The following is a 23731-nucleotide window of genomic DNA, read 5'->3' on the forward strand; positions in this document are numbered from 1 at the left end:
CCACTGAACCACCCAGGTGCCCCTACTTACTGTCTGATTTTAAGCAGCCGACTTAACTTTCCATCACTTCAATTTCCTCATTTGTAAAATAGGCACCATTATAATTCACTGTTACAGCATTGTTGTGTAAGATAAACACAATGTGTGTAAAATGCTTAGTACAACACCTGCAATGAATAGATCTTTATAAATAATGGCCATTTTAATTTTTATTATACATTGAGTGTTAATTAACAGTGTTATTTAGACTCTTAATTCATGGAGCATGTCAGTTAAAAGAAACATAAAACCATGTCCGTCCTCAATTGCCATTTTGCACAACCTAACAAATACAACCCTACAACTTTTTAAGACGTTTTCATGATAAACTTTGGTAAATTTTATTATATGTTCTTTCATATTTATAGGAAGTTACAAGTAACTCAAATACGGCCTTTGTTCAGATTTACCAGTTGGTTAGATTGGTTAACCTCGTATGTTTTATTATATTCTCTCTCACCATGCACATGCACTTATGCACACACACCTATTTTCTGTTTATTCTAAAACATTTAAAAGTAAGTTGGTGAGAATATGTATTTTATCCTAAATATTTCAGTATATGTCTAAAAATATGGCCATTCCCTTACATAACCTCCGTTTTTCCTCAAAATATGTATTTTATCCTAAATATTTCAGTGTATATGTCCTAAAAATATGGCCATTCCCTTACATAACCTCCGTTTTTCCTCAAAATCATTCCCTTACATAACCTCCGTTTTTCCTCAAAATCAAAAAGCATTGACACAATCCCCTTATCCAATCCACAGTTAATATTCTAATTTGATTTATTGTTTCAGGTATACCTTTATAGCTATTTTTTTCCCAGTCTAGGATCATGTATTATCGTTTGTTTTCATGTCCCTTTAATCTCTTTTAACCTGGAACAGTTCCTCAGCTTTTTATGTTTTGTTTTGTTTTTAATCTTTCTTGTCATGATATCTTTGAAGAGTACAGGCTAGTTGTTTTATAGAATGCCCCACAGCTCATTTCTTTTTTCATTTTCCTGATTTCTCATGATTAGATTTAGCTTATGGATATTTTGACAGGAATGCTGCTGAAGCAATATTACCTCCTTCTCAGTGCGTCTTATTAAGAGCCACATGATAATCAGTTTATTGTAGTTTTGCTGATGTTAGGTTATTGATGACGATGAAGTTGGTTAAAAATGAGAATTCCAAGTTTCTTAATTGTGACTGATGGGAAGATACTTTGATACTAGAAGGAAATAATTGCTGTGAATATTCCAAATTTGATGAAAATTATATAACTCCATAGAAAAAAGGATCTCAACACATTTAAAGTTGGCTTAATACATAGAAATAATACCAAGGCAAATTATAATCAAATCTCTGAAAATGATCTTTGAAAAAAGAATCTTAAAAATGGAAAAGAAAAATGACATGTGATGCACAGAGGAGAAAAAAAAAGAAGTAAGACTGACTCTAGGATTTTCATCAGAAATTATCCAACCAGAAATTGTCAACCAGGAATTCCCAGTGAAAATAGCTGGGGAATACCAAGTGAATATAACCTGCACAAATGAAGGCAAGCTATTTTTCATAAATATAGTAGTTGAGAGGATTTGTTGTCAGCTGACCTGCACAAAAGGAAATACAAAAAAGTTCTTCAAGCTAAAGGAAAATGATACCAGGTAGAGACTTAGAGCCACATAAATGAAAAAAGAATGCTGGAAATCATTAGAAAATTTGGTAAATATAAATTGCCTTTTATTTCTCATTTTAAAATTTCTCAAAAGGCAGTTAACTGTTTAAGAAAGTGTCTGGGAGTTAATAAGTTATAGAAGTGTAAAGTACGAAAACAGAAGCAATAAGAGGGAAGGAATGCAATGCCCTTTTGTAAGTTTCTTGCATTATATGTGACAAAGCATAATATAATTTCAAGATAGAGGGTGGTAAGTTAAATATGCATACTATAACCCCTACAGAAACCACTGAAAGTTTAAGAAGGTCTAATTAATACTAGAAAAGAGTGGAATAATGAAATATACTCACATTAATCCCAAGTAAATCATATAAAGGAAGTATGGGAAATATGGGAAAAACAGGCTAGAAATAGCAAGATAATAGATGGAAAGTCAGTTTATATTGGTAATTACATTAAATGTAAGTAGCAAACACTCCAATAAAAAGTCAGTGGGTCAAACTGGATAAAAGTAAGATCTAACCACATGGTGTCTATGAGAGACCCACTTTAACCCTAGAGGTAAATATGTTAAAAGCTTGGAAAAATGTATACCATAAAAATGTTAATCATAAGAAAGCCAAAAGACCATAATACTACCATGTTTCAGAACAAGAAACAGTACCAAAGGTAAAGAAAAATATTTCATAAAAATAAGTATATCAATTAAACAAGAAGACATACCAATCCTAGGTGTCTATGCTTATGTTTCATAATATATGAATCAAAAACTTACAGAGATCTGAGAGGAGAAAGAGAAAAAAATATGTTATTATGTTCATATTACTTTTTCAATAATTTGTAGAGTGAGTTGATAGTAAGTGAATAAGGATAAGAACTTTGGAGGTGCCTGGGTGGCTCAGTTGTTTAAGTGGTCAGTTCTTGATCTTGGCTCAGGTCATGGGATCAAGCCCCATGTCCAGCTCCACACTCAGCAGGGAGTCTGCTAGAGATTCTCTCTCCTCTCCTTCTGCCCCTCCCCCTGCTTGTGTGCTTGCTCTCTCTCTCTCTCTCTCTCTCTGTGTCTTAAATAAATAAATAAATATATATATATATATATATATTTTTAAAGGCTAAGAGCTTTGAACAAATTATATACAAATTTGATCTAATTGATAGTAATAGAACATTCACTCAACAACAGTGGAATGCACATTTTCTCAAGTGCCCATGAACATTCACCAAATATGCTACAAGTTAAGCCATATGATGGTTTCAATAAATTGAGAAGAAAGAAAACACAGAGTATATTCTCTGGCCACAAGGGAATTAAATTAAAAATTAAGAAAAGAAAGATAGGAAAGATAGGAAAGAAAAGATAGGAATTACCAAATATTAGGAACTTACATGATGTGTTGCTAAATAATTCATGAATTAAAGAAGACATTATATCTCAAAGAAGCAATAAGAGGGAAGGAATGGAATTCACTTTTATAAGTTTCTTGCATTAATATGTGACAATGAAAACACAAGAAAGTGTATCAAAATATGTGAAATATAACTGAAACAATGCTTATATGAAAATATTTAACTTCAAATGCTCATATTAGAAAGACTAAATTACCTAATACCTGTGATCCAAACTTCTAATTTAAGAAACTAAAAATAGAATAAATTAAAGCCAGAGTAATTAGAAGAACAGAAATAATTAAATAAGGTCAGAAATTAATTCAGTGGAAAATGGACAAAGATCACAGAAAATCAACTACCAGTAAAATTGTTAACCTGTAGCTGGGCTGGTGAAGAAAAAGGGGACAAACACAAATCTTCAATACCAGAGATGAAAGAGGAGACACCACAAAAATCCTACATCAAAAAGGAAGGTAAAATATTATTATTAGATAAAATGAACAAATTCCTTGAAAGATTGGAAAAATTGACTCAAGAAAAACTTTCTGAATAGTCCTATATCTACTACAGAAGTTTAAAATTAATGTCCTTCCCACAAAACAAGTCCAAGGCCCAAATGACATTATTGGTGAAGTCTAGTAAGCATTGAAATAATACCAAACTTACCCAAAGGAAAGGGAACACTTGCCAGTCTATTCATGAGACTAGCACAAACCTGATACCAAATTAAGAAAAGAAAACTAAAACTACAGACTGATATTCTTCATGAATAGAAATGGCAAAGACATCATTGAAAAAATATTAACAACTCAATTCATGACCAAATGATGTTTATTCCCAGGAGGCAAGTTTGGTTTAACAGTTGAAAACCAATCTATACATTTTAACAAATCAATAGAGTAAGTAGGAAAATCCATATGATCTCAGTAGATGGAAAAAAAAAAGCACTGGACATAATTCAACACCCATTCATTATAAAAACTAAGAATAGAGGGATTTTAATTTGAAAGAAGGCATTTGTAAAACATCTACAGCTAGTAATAAGTGGCTTTGATTTCCTCAAAGGATGTTGCCATATTAAAAGATCAGCGTTAGAATCTTTTGCTGGTAGGTTAGACACTGCTCAGTGACAATAGCTAAATCCCTTGATGAGGAGGAGCGCATGCTTTTGAACCCATTGAAATCATCCATCTCTGCTAGTACAGTTACGCTATGATCCCACTGCTAGAGCAGCGGGGTGGTTAAGGATAGAGTCTGGCTGACATCTACTGGTAGAGTCATTCTGTAGACTAGATAGTTTCATTCACTTCTACAGTGGATGGTCCCTAGTGGTTTTCAACTGCCGTACAAAGATCCCCCTATTTTGTTCCTTTGCTCCTAGACTCAGCTTCATGCTTCTTTCTCAAGCATCTTCATCCCCGATTTCCTAGTCTTTCTCTTTGTCCCTTTCATGACCAGCCATCCGGTCCATTTGCCATTGCCTATTTGTCCTTGTAAAGACAGTGCTTACTTGCGTGGTATCCTAACAAAAATGTAAGCTGAAGTGATGCAGTGTCATCCGAATAATCAGTAAGAAATACTATGACTGCTCAGTCACTTTGGAAAATACTTAAAAGATAGTAAAAATTATCTTACTGCCGGTTAAAATTATATAAGAAAGAAAGAAAAAAGTAAAGCTAATATTTATTTAGTACACTGTAATTTAAAACATTGGAAATATTGAGAATTCTTGGAGGTATTTTTACATTTAATTTTACTAGCTTTTCTGAGGTATACTTAACAAGTAAAATTATATATATTTAAAGTGTACCATGTAAGGATTTGATATACATATAACATTGTGAAATACTTACCGAAATCAAGTTAATTAACACAACTATTATCTTACATATTTACCTTTTGTGTATGCATGTCATAGAAGTGCTTACAATCTACTCAGAAAATTTCACATATACAGTGCAGTATAATCAACTATAGTCACTATGTCACATTAAATCCTCAGAATTTATTTACCTTATAACTGTGCTTTTTTGGGTGAAAATTATTAGGAGTAGTTTGAAGATTGCTGGCCTTCTTCTTTAAAGATTTTTTTTTTAATTTATTTATTTGACAGACAGAGATCACAAGTAGTCAGAGAGGCAGACAGAGAGAGAGAGGAGGAAGCAGGCTCCCCGCTGAGCAGAGAACCTGATGTGGGGCTCAATCCCAGGACCCTGGGATCATGACCTGAGCCGAAAGCAGAGGCTTTAACCCACTGAGCCACCCAGGCGCCCCTGCTTGCCTTCTTCTTATTATATAACTTAAAATATGGAGCAAGAAATTTTTCTATGCCTCAGCTTCCAACACTTTGTTCTTTGATGTCATGAAATGTTTTCAGGGGTTCCTTTAATGGCAATTTTGTTTTGTTTTGTTTTGTTTTTTATTGGGATTGCTTCTTCAAGGACGTCTTCATCTTTTTCATCACAATTGCTTTCCTCATATACAATCAAAAATTTACCTTCAGCGAGTTTCTATAGCTGCATATCTACAATCTGCCAATGGTCTAACTATTTCCAGGGCTAACTGTTCCATCTCTAACTCAATATAAATTTGATTTGAAAAAAGAAATAAATGAAATAGATTTGACTTGAATCCTGCAGAGTGATTTCTAAGCGAAGTATGAGTTTCTACCATATTACACACAAAGTAATGGAGAAATAAATGCCCTCTTTCAACCATAAGGGTCTTTCTGTTGCGGACGAAACTTAAAATGAAAGACATTGAAAGAACTTAATCTTATTTGGTTATATTGGTTTGACTTTTTCTATATGGTTCATATTGTAGTTTCATTCAGATTTATGTCTCAGTCTATCTTCCCTTCACTATTGCCATTCTTTTTTTTTAATATTTTATTTATTTATTTGACAGAGATCACAAGTAGGCAGAGAGGCAGGCAGAGAGAGAGGAGGAAGCAGGCTCCCTGCTGAGCAGAGAGCCCCATGTGGGGCTTGATCTCAGGACCCTGGGATCATGACCTGAGCTGAAGGCAGAGCCTTTAACCCACTGAGCCACCCAGGTGCCCCACTATTGCCATTCTTAAGCCTTCTAATCACATCCAGTTTCATGAGTGTTAGCACATCTCATTCCTTCACGGCACTTTCATCTTGTTTGTGATGCCCTTTTTCAATGATCCAATTCAGTAAAATGTTGTATGGGTTTATCACTGGGAGACAAGGTGATAATACAACTGCCTCTTTGCTATCTGTGCGTGAACTGAATAACAGATGGCAGTGAACAGTCATAGTCATATTTTGAAAGAAGTCATGTGTTTGGTCGCTGATCACAATGCACATCCATTATTTACAGGTGACCTATGGTCTGGGGAGTTAGCAGCAAAGTTGGTACTTTATGGAATCACTCACAGTTAATCACCATGGCAACTAGGATTTGAGCCATGTTGTTAGAGCACTGGTGTTATTTAGCCAAACCATGGTAACTGAAATCTACATGCATTTGGAACCTGTGCACAGTGAGAACAGCCTGCATGTTTCTACATCAGGGTGCTTCTCTCTCCTTAAAATGAGGATGATCAAGTGCACTTACCAAAGTTCTGCCGCTGGGAGGATTTCATTTCTACATGATATTTCAGATCTTTCTGGGAGTGGGGCTACAATGCTACAGCGGCTCATTTGCAGCTTGCCACTGCGTAACAAATGGACTCATCCATGAAAGAGGCTTGGGCTTTTTCCTCCTCCAGCTGGTCATCAGGAACCTCATAAAGCCATTGGTGTGAGATGAAGAAGTGTGAATACAAACTTATTGAAGGACATAGAGCTCTGGGTCACTTGCTCCAGTTTGAGCCTACTCCCTAAAATAACTCTTGATTCAGAGCCCTCAATTTAGAAATAGGCAAAGCTCATTGACACAATTTACAGAAAAGGAAACACAAATGTAAAATACAAATGAACCTATGAAAAACTGAAAGGCAGTAAATCACGTAGTTTTAGAGTACAGAGTTTAAAGCCTATCCTTACTGACTTCTTAACCCAGATTCTCCTATGTACTAGCTTTGTGACCTCTAACAAGATCCACTCCTTTATTTGTAAATGGAGTTAAAATGTTGTACTCTAATATCCCTTAGCCCTTTCTTCCATAGTAAGTGAATTTTTAGTTGGGCAAAGAACTGATACAGACGGTTTTTCCAGTATTGGTGATAGGACATATCCACCAGCTTCCTGAGAAAAGTCCGTGGGCTATAAATGCTTAGAGATTTAGTGAAATAAAAATACTTGTTTTTATCAGCAGATTTAACTTGTAGTCTAAAAGACTAGAATTCCAGGTTGGAAACTATTTATCATGAGAATTTTGAAAGCATTTCTGCCTTTCTCCAGTGCAACTATTGAGATGTCTGATGCCATTTTCCTTAGTAGATCACTTTCTTTTTCCTTCTGGAAACTTTTAGAATTTTCCTTTTATCCTCATTTATTTTTTTAACTCTTTATTTCTTTTGCTGGGCACTCACTGGATCCATTCAGTCTAGAAACAGCGTTCTCTAGTTGAAGAAAAACTTTCTTGTGTATTTTCAACAATAATCTACTTCTTTCCATTTGCTCCTAATCTTTCCTTAAAGACCTCCTGTTGGATATTGGACCTGTGGATTAATTAACATATATATATACGTACATATATATATATGTACGTATATATGTTAATTAATTAATAATTAATAATAATTAATTATTATATATTATATATAATAATATATATTATATATAATAATAATTAATTAATATATATAATATATATGTATAATATAATATATAATATATTATATATGTATAATATAATATATAATATATTATATATATATGTACATATATATATATTCATTCTTGACCTCTTTGTCTTTTTGTTCTAATTTCCAGGAATTTTCTTTAACTTTATTATTCAGCCCTGTTATAGTTATCTACTATTGTATAATTAACCATCCTAAACTTAGTGCCTTATAGTAACTATTTTATTACATTTCATGACTTTGTGGACCAAGAATTTAAGTAGCACTTCATTGTTCCAAGTAATGTTGATAGTTATTTGGTGATATTCAGCTGGTAGATGGACTGGTCTCAATGGTCTAAAATAGTTTTACTAACATTTCTGGAGCAGTGGCAGGAAGCCAACTGTTGACAAGTATGCCTACGTGTAGCCCCTTCAACATGGCAGTATCAGTTAGTCAAATATTTTACATGGCAACTGTGGATGCCCAAAGAGTATATGCCAAGAATCTTCAGTGAAAGCTGAAGGAATTGACCCTCATGACCTAAGTGTAGGAGTCCCAAATGTCACTTCTACATCATTTTATTGGTCCAGCAGGGCCAGCCCCTATTCTTCTCAATGAAGGAAAAACAAGGAATTTATAGGCATTTTTAATGTACCATGCCTTTGAATATATATATACACACATGCCCACACATATACATTTAATATCTAAAAATTCTTTCCTGTTCTCTGATCTGATATTTTTTGAAAAAATCTTTTCAGGCAAATAGTACCTTATTTCCCCATCTATGAGTATTTAACTTTTAAAAAATTTTATTTCCCTTTGTCTTGTTTTCCTTCTGTATTTGTCTAAAGTCTTCCTCTATATTTGATTGCTTTACTCTTTTATTTTCACATGGAGGATTTCCTAATATGCTTGGAGATCTTGGATGCCCCTTGATGTTTAAGAAGGAGGCCTTAAAAGGCTCACTAGAAACTATCTGTGGGTGGAAGAGTTTTGGTCGATTGGTTCACTTCATGTAGGATGATAGAGCCAAGTCCATCTGTTTGTGAGCTGTTCCAAAAATGTCAGTCCTCTCTCTTCAGCCAGTCAGTTTCTCCTGTGGATAATTCTACCTGGCAATGAGCACTGCTGCCTGAACTTGGGACCAAAAATAGGGAAAGGAGCTGTGTGTTGACTTTCCCATACTGGTATATAGGATTTCCCCAGGTGGTCTCCCTATTTCTCAGCCCAGTAGGCTAGTATGTTCAATATGGTCATTTACCTCTGCACACTGAAGCCCTTTTGTAGGCTTTCTCCAGGGAGCGAATCTCATTTTCCTGCTGCAGTTACAGAAGGTTATGGGGGCGTTATGAAGGCATTACAGGGTTATGGATGGTGAAAGGGCATCTGGGATGCAACTGCTCCTCTACAGGCTTTTAACTCATTCTTCTGTCACTTCTGTGTCCTCATTGTTACCTCTCTGACATCATAGTTTCCACAATCTTGAAACTTGCTTCTTGATATTTCCCTCTGTGTACATTTAGATTTTGCCTTTCTGTACTCTGCCATTAGTTACCATTCTTAAATCCACGTTGCAGCTTCCAAAAATCTGGTGATTGTTTTCTCCAGTGTTTCTTCTCCATGCTCTTGTGGATTTATACCTTGAATATGTATTTTCTGTAATTTTAATGTTGTTTTCAGAGGTATTGAAGATAAACATATATGTTTAATCTGCCATGCTTGGTAGGAAGTCTCAGATATTATTTCAAACTTCTTTCTTTTTTTGTGCTAGAGCTGCTATTAAGAAGAAAATTTAACTGGTTTCTTATACTTCAGAATGACCAAAAAGAGGAAAAGACATTTTGATTTTCAATTTTAAACATCTTTAGCGTTGGGGTGCATGGGTGGCTCAGTGGATTAAGCCTCTGCCTTCGGCTCAGGTCATGATCTCAGGGTCCTGGGACCAAGCCCTGCATTGGGTTCTCTGCTCGGCAGAGAGCACGTCTCCTCCTCTCTCTCTGCCTGCCTCTCTGCCTACTTGTGATCTCTCTCTCTCTGTTAAATAAATAACTAAAATCTTTTTAAAAAACATGTTTAGTGTAGATATTACCATTAAAAATAGAGGACAGAGGATCTTAGGTAATCATCACCCAAATATGCTTGGAATAATTATAGAGAATTAAACTCTTCCAGAAGTTTTTCTACTTGTTAACCTTATTTTTTCTTGGAAAACATTCAAGTGAATTTGTGTTGTAAAACTGTACAAGTACATTTTCCAGATTTTTCCAGCTACCTTGGTAGGAAGAACAACACTGATGTTTCTGGATCAACGCTGGGTAAAAATGAAATAGATTGTAGCTACAACTGAAAAAACCAGTTTTTCCCCCACTTAGAACTCTTTTCTTGTCTTTTTCTTTCAAAACATTTGCCAGTGCATGAATTTGTAGCCATTTGCTTAGACTCCATTTCTATTCTTCTATTCCTTTCACCATCCCTACAATTCTTATTTTGCTGAATTCTAGAAGGGCTATTTCAGGTCCTTCCCAAAAGATATGAGTAATGAGTTCCATTGCTTTTCAGCAAATGCATCTTAATCACCCCAAATGTGTCTAGGCAAGCCACTTTAGACATATATGCAAGCACTTAAAGGGTAGTTAGAGGCAATGCAGGTTAAGGAAAAGCACTGGAGAAGAGCACTTAGGAAAATCATCCTTAGGACTCAAAGTAAGTGAATAGGAGTTGGGTGGTTAGATTGTTGAGAGGTGACAGGGGACAGACAGTAGGTGGGGGGAGAGAGGTATATGGGCCTCGGGCCAAACAAACCTTGAATTTTAACTGACAATGTTGTTGTTGTTGTTGTTTCTATTTTAATAATGTGATTAGTTAATCTGCAACTTAACTGAGTGGAAACAGTTCAATTTCAGCTCAGTAAAAGCTCATTCTGTAATCCTATTTAACTCCAGATCTATACCTGAATATAGATCTTTATCTATATAGATATAAATCTATATCTATATATTTTGGTTGAAGAAGTTTGCAAGTACTTCTTGCAAGACATAAATACCATTTATTTACTCTCCTTTAATAAGAAATTTCCGATTTTATTCAAGGTGGCCATGTGCCTAGCTAAAGGTTGCATTTCTCAGGGTCCCTGGGTGGCTCAGTCATTAAGCATCTGCCTTCAGCTCAAGTTATGATCCCAGCATCCTGGGATGGAGCCTCGCATTGGGCTTCTTACTGAACAGGAAGCCAGATTCTCCCTTTCTCTCTCTCCCCCTGAATGTATTCCCTCTCTCACTGTCTCTCTGTGTCAAATAAATAAAGTCTTAAAAGATAATAAATATATATATATATATATATATATATATATATAAATATATAAAAAAATAAAAAATTGCATTTCTCTTCCTCCCTCCACACACAGGTCAGGCCATATGATTATGCCCTGGCAGTTAAATGGAATTGTTTTATGTTTTACATTCCACTTGTTAGCAAAGAAACCTTATGTCATAGCTGGAGTCCCATGGAGGCAGGACATTATCCAAGGGATATGGGGTGCAAATATGGAGGTAGATGGGTTCCTGACAGTCTCTGAGCCCCTGAGTCCTAGCTCTCAGTATGCCTACTTCTTGGCTTACTTTGTGTGAGGAAGATCCTTTATTTAAACCATTCTCTTCTGAATGATTAAACCCACTGAAGCCTAATTCTAATGGATACAAAAGAGAACTCAATAGCATTCTTTGAAATCTTGACTAAGGGTTCAGAATCTTAAAACATTTGTTTATACTCTATGAACTGTCATCTAAACTAAGATATAATTTTCTGCTGGAAAAAAAATTTAATAAGAACATTTTTAGCTTCTGTCTCGAATCAGAGAACCTAGCATAGAGTTGTCATTGCTTAAATATTTAAGTGAGTGATCATATATTTTTAAAATTAACTCTTGAAACAAATTAATTCTTGAGGGCTTATGTATACCTGTTCAGTACAAGTGTACAGAGGTAAATAAATACTGTCTCTAGCTCAATGAAGTTTCTAATCTTATAAGAGTGATATAAACAACTAGCATTTATATACTACATGGAAGGAATTAAGTCTCATAACAGAGACACATGCAGTGTATTGAATTGTGGAAGAAAAGTGACAAGATTCATAATAGTGGGGTTTATAGATCTTGACTGAAACAGAGTGATAAAGCAAGGAAAGTATATTGGCAAGATTGTAAAACCATGTTTAAGAATTTTGATTTGATTGTCTAGTTAACTGAGAGACAGTCAGTTTATTTTTAGGATGATATTCTGATGGTCATGTGAAAAACTGATGGGCGAAGCAGAGACGGAAGGCCAGAACGAAGTCTAGCTGGAAGCCAGTCTCTGATTTTCCCATTCTCAGCAGGGGAGGGAGAAAACTATTCTCACCTCTGTGAGTCCCATGGAACCAAAGTCAAGGCAAGAGGAAAGATTTTCAAAAAGATTAAGAGAGACAAAGTACTGAAAAAGGAAATATGGCTAGACACAGGAAGGTAGAGGAAACATTGTTATGGACTGAATTGTGCCCAGCACTCCCCCGTTCAGGTACTGAAGCCATAAGTCCCAGTGGAACTGTATTTGGAGATGGGGCCTTTAAAGAGATAATTAAGGTTAAATGAGGCCATCAAGGTAGTTCCTAATGTGATAGGACCTTATAAGAAGCGGATGAGATACCAAGGACCTTTCTCTCTCTCTCTCTAAGCAAAGAGAAAAAAGGGCATGTGTGGACACAGTGAGAAGGCTACAAGCCAGGAAGAGAACATCGCCCAAAATCAACCCTAAATCTTTTGTTTCTAGCCTCCAGAATTATGATAAAATAAATTTCTTTTGTTTAAGCCATTCAGCCTGTGGTATGCCGTGATGGCCAACTGCGCAGATTAATACAGCCATATGGGTTAACCAAACAGAATAGGACCTGAGGGAGATACCTGCATTAATTCGAAGGGAAGCGTGAATGCTTCTATCTGTGCCTTCTACTGGCCTCCTCACTCCTCTGTAGCAAGGAGATGCTGGTCAGACTGAGCACAATGATTGGGCCACGGTTATTAATTTTTTTCATCTATAAAACAGCAATAATAGCACTGACTTCAAAATTTTGTTACAAGAGGTAAACAAGTTAACAGTGAAACAACAAAAAATTGCTTAATAATGTTAACTATTTTTATTTTTACAAACCATTTATACCAGTCCCCAATTTATAGTCTTCGTTTTGCCAAATGAAAGGCCTGAATCTATAACTCATAGAAAGAAATTTTGGAATTATTAATATGGTAGGTACGTGTATAGGCATAAAACGGTGTTCTGCTCAATTCTGTACCGTAATAGACTAAATTACGGCACGACTGAAGATGTTCAAAGCCAAAACACCCACACCATTTGCCACCACTGTGTCCTTTTCTTCCCACAGTGAGTCGCCTCAAAAGGTGGAATTGTGAAAACCGACTCACATGAATCATAGGTCTTGCCAAACACTGAACTACTAATGATTCAAAAGATACAAGCAAGAAGCAGGCACACATGTAGTACTCCTTTCCCGAGGGGTCTGAGACTTCAAAACCAGCTTCCTAATTGTCCCTTTTCCCACACTGAGGGTAACAAACAAGCACTAACAATGTGTGGTATGCATGTGAACTCAGCCACTTAGATTTAGAGCTTCTTGGTTTTTATATGTTTAGTCACTCAGGGGCAAAGATGTTACAGGACTAATTTAATTCTCCAACCAGCTATATCCCATAACTATATAAATTCCAGATTTATTTATAGTAATCAGTATAAACAGACAGGCACGTCCTGCTCAAATCATTTCTTACATAGAAACTCCACAGAATCTACCATTAGCATGTTTACAAGGATGTGTGGTAGAGAGAAATCAAGATTTTCTCCAGTCTGCTATTAACTCTTCTCAGTCCCATGTAGTCTCCTGCTGGAAAGTGGGGCAGGATTGGGTAGTGTTTAAGAGCTTGGACCCATACACCTCACCTGGATTCAAATCCTGGCTTTGTTGCATTAGCAAGTTACTTAATCAATCATTGCCTTATTTTTCGATCTGTACAATAGACTTGATAATAATAGAATTGTCATCAATAAAATTGCTGTGAGAATTTAATGAGCTGATAAATGCAAAGTCCTTAGAGATACCGTGACTTCTCAATATTATAAGCTATCAAATCGAACTGTTACTATGATTCCTGAAAGAGGCTCTGTGAATTAGACCTGTTTTTGTTGTATCTGCCATCACTTACTTTCTCTTCTGCTCATAAATATGCTTTAATCTGTTCATCTTAAAGGGCACCTCCTTGACTTTTTACAGGTCCCACTCAATGTTTCTCTTAACAGGATGAGGAGAGGAAATATTCTGAAATAAAGCAGGATATCACTTGACTGGTTGAATAGATAATAGTTACATGTCCTTAGGGATTGGTCATTTCTCTGGTTTACTTCACAAAACCAGGCACAATACTCAAAGAATTCTAGGATGAGTTGCACAAAACTCTTAACAAGCTCAAGGTCACAGAGAGACAAAGTTGTGTGCTTGGTTGAAGCTTGCTGAAATGTTTCTTTCATGATGTTAATGTCTTTTATTCAGTTGTATTTTCATCATCTGCACTGGTCCAAGTTTAATTAAGGCTCTCGTCTATTCAATATTTAAAATTGCCTCTTAATTAGATTCTCTGTCTCACATTTTACTGTTTCTGTTCTTCCACACCATTAACTTGCTCCCCAGATCCCTCAAGATTAGCCAACTAAATTAATCTTCTGTTGAAGACACTCTCCTGCCTAAAAATGTCTCTGGCTCCAAATTTCTTAAGAGATAAAGTCAAATTCTTTTACATGCATTCAGAGCTTATTGAAATGTGATCTTGAACTCACCCTCCAGTGCTGTCTTTCTCCATTCCCTGTGGCCTGATCAGTTCCAGCGAACCTCAAATGTGGGATCATGCCCTGATTCCTGAAGACCTCACATGGTCTTTTGTGTGTTTTGTTCTTCATTTCTTATCTCTGTGACTTGATCTCTCTCTTCCCTCTACTCAGGTTGGTCCTCCCACTCTTTATCCCACCCCTCTTGCCTCTACTCAGATTGAACTCTTCTCTTTTAATTTATGGTTTAGGAAACTCCCCTGATCCTCCTAAGTAGTTTCTTTCTCTACAACTTCACTTGGCCCAGCAAAATATGGACGGGGTTGAAAATTTCTGGAGGGATTTCTTCAAAGTATACAACATTCCCAGCCTTCACTTCTCCCTGAGAATTAGTGATCAAGTCTTTTGAATGGCACACTTCTTTACACCATTGTTATTTATCCATGAGCTTATTTCCCATTATAGACAGCTTCTCAAGGAAAGGAGCTGTGTCTTAGTCAACCACACTTCCCCATACATAATATAGTTGTGATTAAAAAAAATTATTATTTATTTGAGAGAGAGAAAGAGCATAGAGAAAGAGTGAGAGGGAGAAAGAGACTCCTGGCTGAGCAGGGAGCCAACATGGGGCTTGATCCCAGGACCGTGAGATTATGACCTTAGAACTGAAGGCAGATGCTTAACCAACTGAGCCACCCAGGCGCCCAGTGATAAAAATGTTTTTTTAAGTATAAACTCAGTTTATCAATTTTCAGATGAAGGCTCTGTTTCCAAATCGTAGTTGGAAAAAGTTCTTCCATCATGATAGAGATTAATACCTGGTAACCGTACATTGAAGTTATTCTGGAGATTGTGCTCTCTAAATTTTAAAAGAACATGTTTCATTTCCCTCTTGTTCAAATCATAATAGGTCACAAATCTCTTTTCACACAGAATTTTATAAAGATATGTGGGAGACACTGTATGTGCATATAAAATATGCTTTATTTGCACACCAATCATAATAAGTTTATTTTTAATGTACTATTCAGGAAGCCTCTCTATATATACCCAGAAAATACATTTCATTTACTCAAAAGTATATGAACTATAGTCTACTAAGATATAATTTCTATTTTTCTGAAAAGAAAAATAAAAGAAAAATGAGAGCCCTCTGGTGGGCAACATTTTAAGTTCCAAATATCAGAGGTAGTATTTTCCTGATATGATTTTCTAAAGATTAAGCAAACATTATATGTGTAAATAGATCAGTAACAAACAGTAAGATGCTATTTCAGCTCATTAAGTATAGTTTAAGTACATTAATTTTCCACAGAAAATGTCTCAGTCTAAATAACTCCTCTACTAAAATAAAAATATTCAAATGCATAGGAAAGCTCACAAAACAGGCAAGTGAGGATAAAAAATTAAAATAAACTTTTCTCTTTATCCTCTCACACTGAGTTTTTTATTTTTTCTTTTAAGATTTTATTTATTTATTTGACAAAGAGACAAGGAGAGAGGGAACACAAGCAGGGGAAGCAGGCTTCCCACAGAGCAGGGATTTGGATGCAGGGCTCAATCCTAGAACCCTGGGATCATGACCTGAGTGGAAGGCAGACGCTTAACAACTGAGCCACCTAGGTGCCCCTCACACTGAGTTTAAATAAAATAGATTCACCAAATTAAAAACCAGGAAAATTATAAAATTAAAAGTTTGGAAGTGTGAGTTATGCATGGAAAATGCCTTTTTTTTTTCATTTATTCCTACTTGAGGTGAAATTCTCAAATCATAAAATTAAGCATTTTAAAGTAAAAAAATTCATTGGCATTTACCATTCAAAATGTACCACCACTTCTGTCTTCTTCCAAATATTTTTGTTACCCCCAAATAACAACCCAGACCATTAAGCAGTTATTCCTCCATCCTTCTTTTCCCCAGTGCCTGGCAACCCCAATCTGTCTGGTTTCTGTGGACTTACATATTCTGAATATTTCGTATAAATGGAATCATACAACATGTGGCCTTTTGCGCCTGGCTTCTTTCACTTAGCATAATGCTTTTGAGATTCACTCACATTGTAGCACATATCATCACTTCATTCCTTTTTATGACTGAAAAGTGTTCCATTTTATGTATTTATCAACTTTTTGTTCATTCCTCTGTTGATGGACGTTTGGCTTTTTGCTGCTATGAACATCCACATATGAATATTTGAGTACCTGTTTTCAATTTTCTTAGGCACATAAATAGGATAAGAATTGTTGGGTCATAAGGTAATGTTTTGTTTTGTGTTTGTTTAAAGACTTTATTTATTTATTTTTGTGAGAGAGAGAGCACACAAGCAGGGGGAGGGTCAGAGAGAGAAGCAGGCTCCCTACTGAGTAAGGAGCCCGACGAGGGACTAGATCCCATGAGATCGTGACCTAAGCTTAAGGCAGATGCTTAACCAACTGAGCCACGAAGGCACCCTGGTAATTCTATGTTTAACCTTCTGAGAAACCACCGAAGTTTTCTACTGCAGTGGAACCATTTTCACATTCCTACCAGCAATGGATGAGGAATCTGATTTGTCCACATCCTAGTACTTGTTGTTATCTGTTTTTTGGGTTATAAGCATCCCAGTGGGTGTTAAGTGATAGCTCATTGTGGTTTTGATTTACTTTTTCTTGATAGCTAACGATACTGAGCGTTCTTTTATGCTTACTTGCCATTTGTATACTTTCTTTGAAGAAATGTATATTCAAGGGCTTTGGTTATCTTTTGTTGTTGAGTTGCAAGGATCTTTACATGTGCTGGAAACCAGACTTTCATCAGATATATAATTTGCAAATACTTTCTCCCATTCTATAAGTTGTATTTCACTTTCTTTATTATGTATTTTTTTGTGCATAAGTTTTAAATTTTAGGGGCACCTGGGTGGCTCAGTGGGTTAAAACCTCTGCCTTCTGCTCGGGTCATGATCCTGGGGTCCTGGGATCAAGCCCCGCATTGGGCTCTCTGCTCAGCAGGGAGCTTGCTTCCCCCTCTCTCTCTCTCTCTCTCTGCCTGCCTCTCAGCCTACTTGTGATTTCTATCTGTCAAACAAACAAATAAAATCTTTAAAAAAGTTTTTAATTTTAAGTAAGCCCAATTTATTTTTTTTTCTTTTGTTGTTCATGCTTTTGGTGTCATATCTAAGAATTAAAGGTCATAAAAATTTGCCCCTGTTTTTTTCTGAGAGTTTTATTGTTTTAGCTCTTATATTTAGATCTTTGCTTCATTTTGAGGTACACTTTGTATGTAGCATAAGGTAGAGATCCAATTTTATTCTTTTACATGTGGTAATACGGTTGTCTCAGCACCATTGGTTGAACAGACTATTCTCTCCCTTTGGATGGTCTTGACATTCTCATAAAAAGCAATTGACTATTTAAACAACAACAACAACAACAATGCACTATAGACATCTGGGCTTATTTTGGACTCTCAGTTCTAATTCCATTTGCATATATATTTATCCTTATACCAGTACCACACTATAGTTTTGTAGTAAGTTTTGAAATTAGGAAGTATGAACACTTTTGAGTTTGTTTTTTCAAAATTGTTTTGCCAATTCATGGTCATCTGCACTCCATATGAATCTGAGAAACAGGTTCTCTATTTTGACAAATAAGGTCATTGGAATTTTGATAGAATCTATTGATCACTTTAGGCAGTATTGCCATCTTTCCATTTATTGAAGTCTTTCTTAATTTCTTCATAGTGTTAGGGATGTTTCATAGTTTTCAAGGTATAGCTTTTTCACCTCCTTGGTTAAATTTATTTTTAGATATTTTGTTTTTTGGATTCTAATGAAAATAGAATTGTTTTCCTAATTTCCTTTTTGGGTTATTTATTGCTGGTGTATAGAAACAAAACTGACTTTGGTATGTTAATTATATACCTTGCAAATTTACTGCGTGTTTGAGCTTAATTTTTCTTTTTTTAATAAATAATTTAATTTGTGCATAAATGTTCTAAAATCTTTAAGGAAAAGTGGTATATAATTCTGGACATTTAACATTATATTTACTTCCCCATGAAGCAACATATTTCACATAATCATTCATTACTGTTATAATTAGAAAAAAATATACAGTTCTGTGATAGTAACATTAACATCTCAGAAATCAGCTCTAATATGCAACTTGATATATTTCTTTTTGGAAAAGATAATTCACATTCACCATGAAGTCCCTCTGACAAAAACAAATTTCAGACTCAAGACAGATGTTTTATTTCATCTATCTGGTTATTTATAAAAATATCAATATGTGCTATTTTCTTACCCTGCCTGAGAATTATGATTAATCAAGCTATTTCATTGCCTATAATGGATTTTAGCATCATGGTATCTGTTGTCCAGAACCTTGGTCATTGGCAACCTTAGTTATTTTTTACCTGTTTTATGCTTGCTTTGTTTGTACGTCAGTAGCCATGCCCACAATTTTTTTCTGAGAGACAATCTTCTATCTCTTTACTTTATTACCAGTTTAAGATTATCAGTCTTACCTGGGAGAATCAAACTCCTACTTTCTTTAACTTGTGCCATCTTGTCCAACTGAGAGGATTTACTCAGTACTGCTTAAAAGATTCAAAGGTTTTAATAAACGTGTTGTCATCTTGGGCTGCTATAATAAACTTGGTACTTAATCAATAACAGAAATTTACAGGCATACCTTGGACATATTGTGAGTTCAATTTCAGACCACTGCAATAAAGCAAATATTACAATAAAGTGAACCAAATAATCTTTTTTTGGTTTCCCAGGGCATATAAAAGTTATATTTGCATTTTATTGTAGTGTATTAAGTGTGCAATAGCATTATGTCTAAAAATACAACATACACACCTTAATTAAAAAGTACCTTATTGGGCACCTGGGTGGCTCAGTGGGTTAAGCCTCTGCCTTCAGCTCAAGTCATGGTCTCAGGGTCCTGGGATGAAGTCCCGCATCGGGCCCTTTGCCCTCTTTGTCAGCAGGGAGCCTGCTTCCTCCTCTCTCTCTCTCTCTCTGCTTGCCTCTCTGCCTACTTGTGATCTCTCTCTGTCAAATAAATAAATAAAATCTTTTTTAAAAAAAGTACCTTATTGCTAAAATATGCTAACAATCATCTGAGCTTTCAGTGAGTTTCAGTATTTTTGCTGGTGGAGGGTCTGACCTTAATGTTGATGCCTGATGGCTGATTAGGGTGGTGGTTGCTAAAGGTTGTGGGGGCTGCTACAATTTCTTACAATAAGACCATAACGAAGTTTGGCACACTGATTGACTCTCTTTCATGAGATATTTCCCTGTAGTATGTAATGCTGTTTGATAGCATTTTACTCACAAGAGAACTTCTTTCAAAATTGGAGTCAATCTTCTCAAGCCCTGATGCTTTTATCAACCGACTTTATGTGATAATCAAACTCCTTTGTTGTCATTTTAGCGATCTTCACAGCATCTTCACCAGGAGTAGATTCCATCTCAAGAAATCACTTTATTTATTCATCCATAAGAAGCAACTTATCTGTTAAAGTTTTATTATGAGATTTCAGCATTTAGTTACTCTTTCAAGCCCCACTTTTAATTTTTAGTTCTCTTGCTATTTCTACCACATATGAAGCTACCTTCTCCACTGAAGTCTTGAACCCCTCAAAGTCATCCATAAAGGTTGAAAGCAATTTCTTCCAAACTTCTGTTTGTGTCAATATTTTGGTCTGTTCCCATGAATCACAAATGTTCTTAATGGCATCTAGAATGGTGAATTCTTTTCAGAAGTTTTTCAATTTACTTTGCGCAGATCCATCAGAGAAATCACAATAGCCTTACAAAATGTATTTCTTAAAAAATAAAACTTAAAAGTTGAAATTATTCCTTGATCCATGGGTTGCAGAATGGATGTCATGTTAGCAGGTGTGAAAACATTAATTTCATTGTTCATCTCCATCAGAGTTTTTGGGTGACCTGGTACTTTGCCAATGAGCACTAACATTTTGAGAATAAAGCTATTTTGATCAACTTTAAGATTTTTTTAAAATTTGACACAGAGAGAGAGAGAGAGAGAGATCACAAGTAGGCAGAAAGGCAGGCAGAGGGGGAGGGGGAAGCAGGCTCCCTGCTGAGCAGAGAGCCTAATGCAGGGCTGATCCCAGGACCCTGGGATCATGACCTGAGCTGAAGGCAGAGGCTTAACCCACTCAGTCACCTAGGCTCCCAGCATTAACATTTTGAAAGGAGCTTTTTTTTTTTTTTTCCCCCTGAGCAGTAGGTCTTAACAGTCAGATTAAAATATTCAGAAAACCATATTGTAAACAGATGTGCTGTCATCCAGGCTTTGTTCCATTTATAGAGCACAGGCAGGCAGAGTAGAGTTGGCATAATTCTGAAGAGCCCTAAGATTTTCAGAGTGGTAAGTGAGCATTGGCTCCAACTGAAAGTCACCAGCTATGTTAGCCCCTAACAAGAGAGTCAGCCTGTCCTTTGACGCTTTGAAGCCAGGCTTTGACTTCTCCTCTCTAGCTATGAAAGTCCTAGATGGTATCTTCTTTTAATTGAAGACTGTTTCATATACATTAAAAATCTATTGCTTAGTGTAGCCACCTTTATTAGTTATCTTAGCTAGATCTTCTGGAGAACCTGCTGCAGCTTCTACATCAGCACTTGGCTGCTTCCCTTGCACTTTGATGTTATGGAGATGACTTCTTTCCTTAAACTTCATGACCCAATCTCTCCTCGCTTCCAACAATTTTTTTCTCCAACCTCCTCACCTCTCTCAGCCTTCACAGAATTGAAGAGACTTAGGTCTTACTCTGGATCAGGCTTCGGCTTAAGAAAGTGTATGTCTGGTTTGATCTTCTATTTAGACTGCTAAAACATTTTCCACATCAGCCTTAAATCTGTTTTGCTTTCTTATCTTTCACTGGAGTAGCACTTTTAACGTCCTTCAAGAATTTTTCCTTTTTTCTTTTTATCAAAGATAAAAAGCTGATATCCCTTACTCCAGTAAATATTGGACTATTTCAAGGATCTGATTTCCTTTAATTCCTGAAGACTGGCCAGTTCCTTTCTTCACTCATATCTTTCTTGTATCACTTATTTGTGTGCAATAAAGACACACTAATAATATTGCTTCCTAATCTCTTTATCTACAACCATAAACTGGGGGGGCTGGCTGGTTTAATCGATAGAGCATGTGACTCTAGATTTTGAAGTCAAGATCTTGATCTTGATCTTGAGTCAGGAGTTCATGCCCCACATTGGGCCTATACAGCTTACTTAAAACACACACACACACACACACACACACACACACACAATAAATACATTACATTCCTTCCAGGTTGTTAGAAGTAACACCTTTACCTAATGTTTTGCATAGAATAATATGGATTGTCATCTTTCCAGATGCTTATAGAAATGTCCTTGGTATCTAATGCTAGGTACCAAATTGACGACGTATTAATATTAGTATTAACTTAACATTTTTTATTGGAACACTATTTCTGACACCAATTTCTTTATCAGTCAGTATAGCTGTTATGCTGTGATAACAAAGGATCCAAATATCTTAGTGATCTACTAAAAAATTTGTTTCTTGACATGTTACATATTTATTTTGGGTCAACTGCACAGACTCTTCACTTCAGGACTCAAGCTGATAGAATCGACTCATTTCTGGGACATGCTGATCTCACAACAGAAAAATAAAAGAGAAGATAATGGACAAGACTACAGATCTTACAACTTCAGTTTAGAGGTATCACAGGTCACTTCCATTCATGTTCAACAGACCAATGCAAGTCATCTGGTGAAAACTTATGCCTTTGGGGCAAGAATGTACTATCTTCTTATTGAAGAGTTTTTTATGGGATGGACTCTGTAGTTAGCAAAAAGTGTCAGAAGGTAGCATGATATTCCACATGATTTTTTTTTTAATAATGAAAACATCAGGATGCCTGGGTGGTTCAGTCAGTTAAGCATCTAACTCTTGGTTTCAGCTCAGTTCATGATCTCAGAGTCATGAGATCGAACCCCAAGTTGGGCTTCATGCTGGGCATGGGGCCTGCTTAGGATTCTCTCTCTTATTCCTTCTATCTCTTCCCCCTCTGCACCACCACACTCACACATGTGCTCTCTCTAAAATAAATACAAAATAAAAATAATGATAATACCTAACATTTGTTTAGCATTTACTATGTGCTAAGCATGTTCTGAGCACCTTATCTGCATTAAGTCAATCAACTTTTATAATGACACCATGTAGGAAACAGTGCTATCCCCATTTAACAGAAGGAGCAATTGAGGCACAGAGAGTTGAAAGGTTATTTATGTGAAAAGTCACATGACTTGCTACACTCATATTGGAACTAGAATATCTAGTCGTAGAGTCTGGTATCAAACATAGGATGTTTGTCCTCATTAAGCTCTTCATATAAGTCATACACACACATTTGTAGATCTATTTTAATATAATTTTATAATAAAGATGTAATTTTCCAAATTTTTCATCAAGCATAGTTTCCCTTATGAGTCTTCATATTTTACTTGTAGGTTAAAAGTGACTTATCGGACCATAGAAATTATTTAGAAAAAGTTTACCAAATTATCATATCATTCACAAATAAATATGGCCCACTGATCTGTCAGTAGAGAATTCCAGAATTGTGTTGTAAACCTGAATTCAGTTTTGTTTTATATTTTTTGCCATCATAGATGAGGAACTTGATATGAGTGAGAAGACAAAGAGGTTTCAAATACCTATTAAATCCCAGAACAATGTGTTCATGCCCAATTTCTAATGTATAGTTTCTCAGGAGACATTATGCTGTTATCTTATGATCTTTAAACATCAGGTTCTCTGCATGATGTGAAAGGAGAATAATTAAGATAACTCTCAATAGCTGCATTTGTGAGATATGTAGAAGAGTTTATAGTAGAGAATGCAGATATAGTTTATTTTAACATCATCATTGAATAGGTTAGGGAAATTCTGTTTAAATTTTTTACTAAGTGACTTCATTAAGTCCAAA

This window comes from Martes martes, assembly GCF_963455335.1.
Source record: "Martes martes genome assembly, chromosome: 2".
NCBI lineage: Eukaryota > Metazoa > Chordata > Mammalia > Carnivora > Mustelidae > Martes > Martes martes.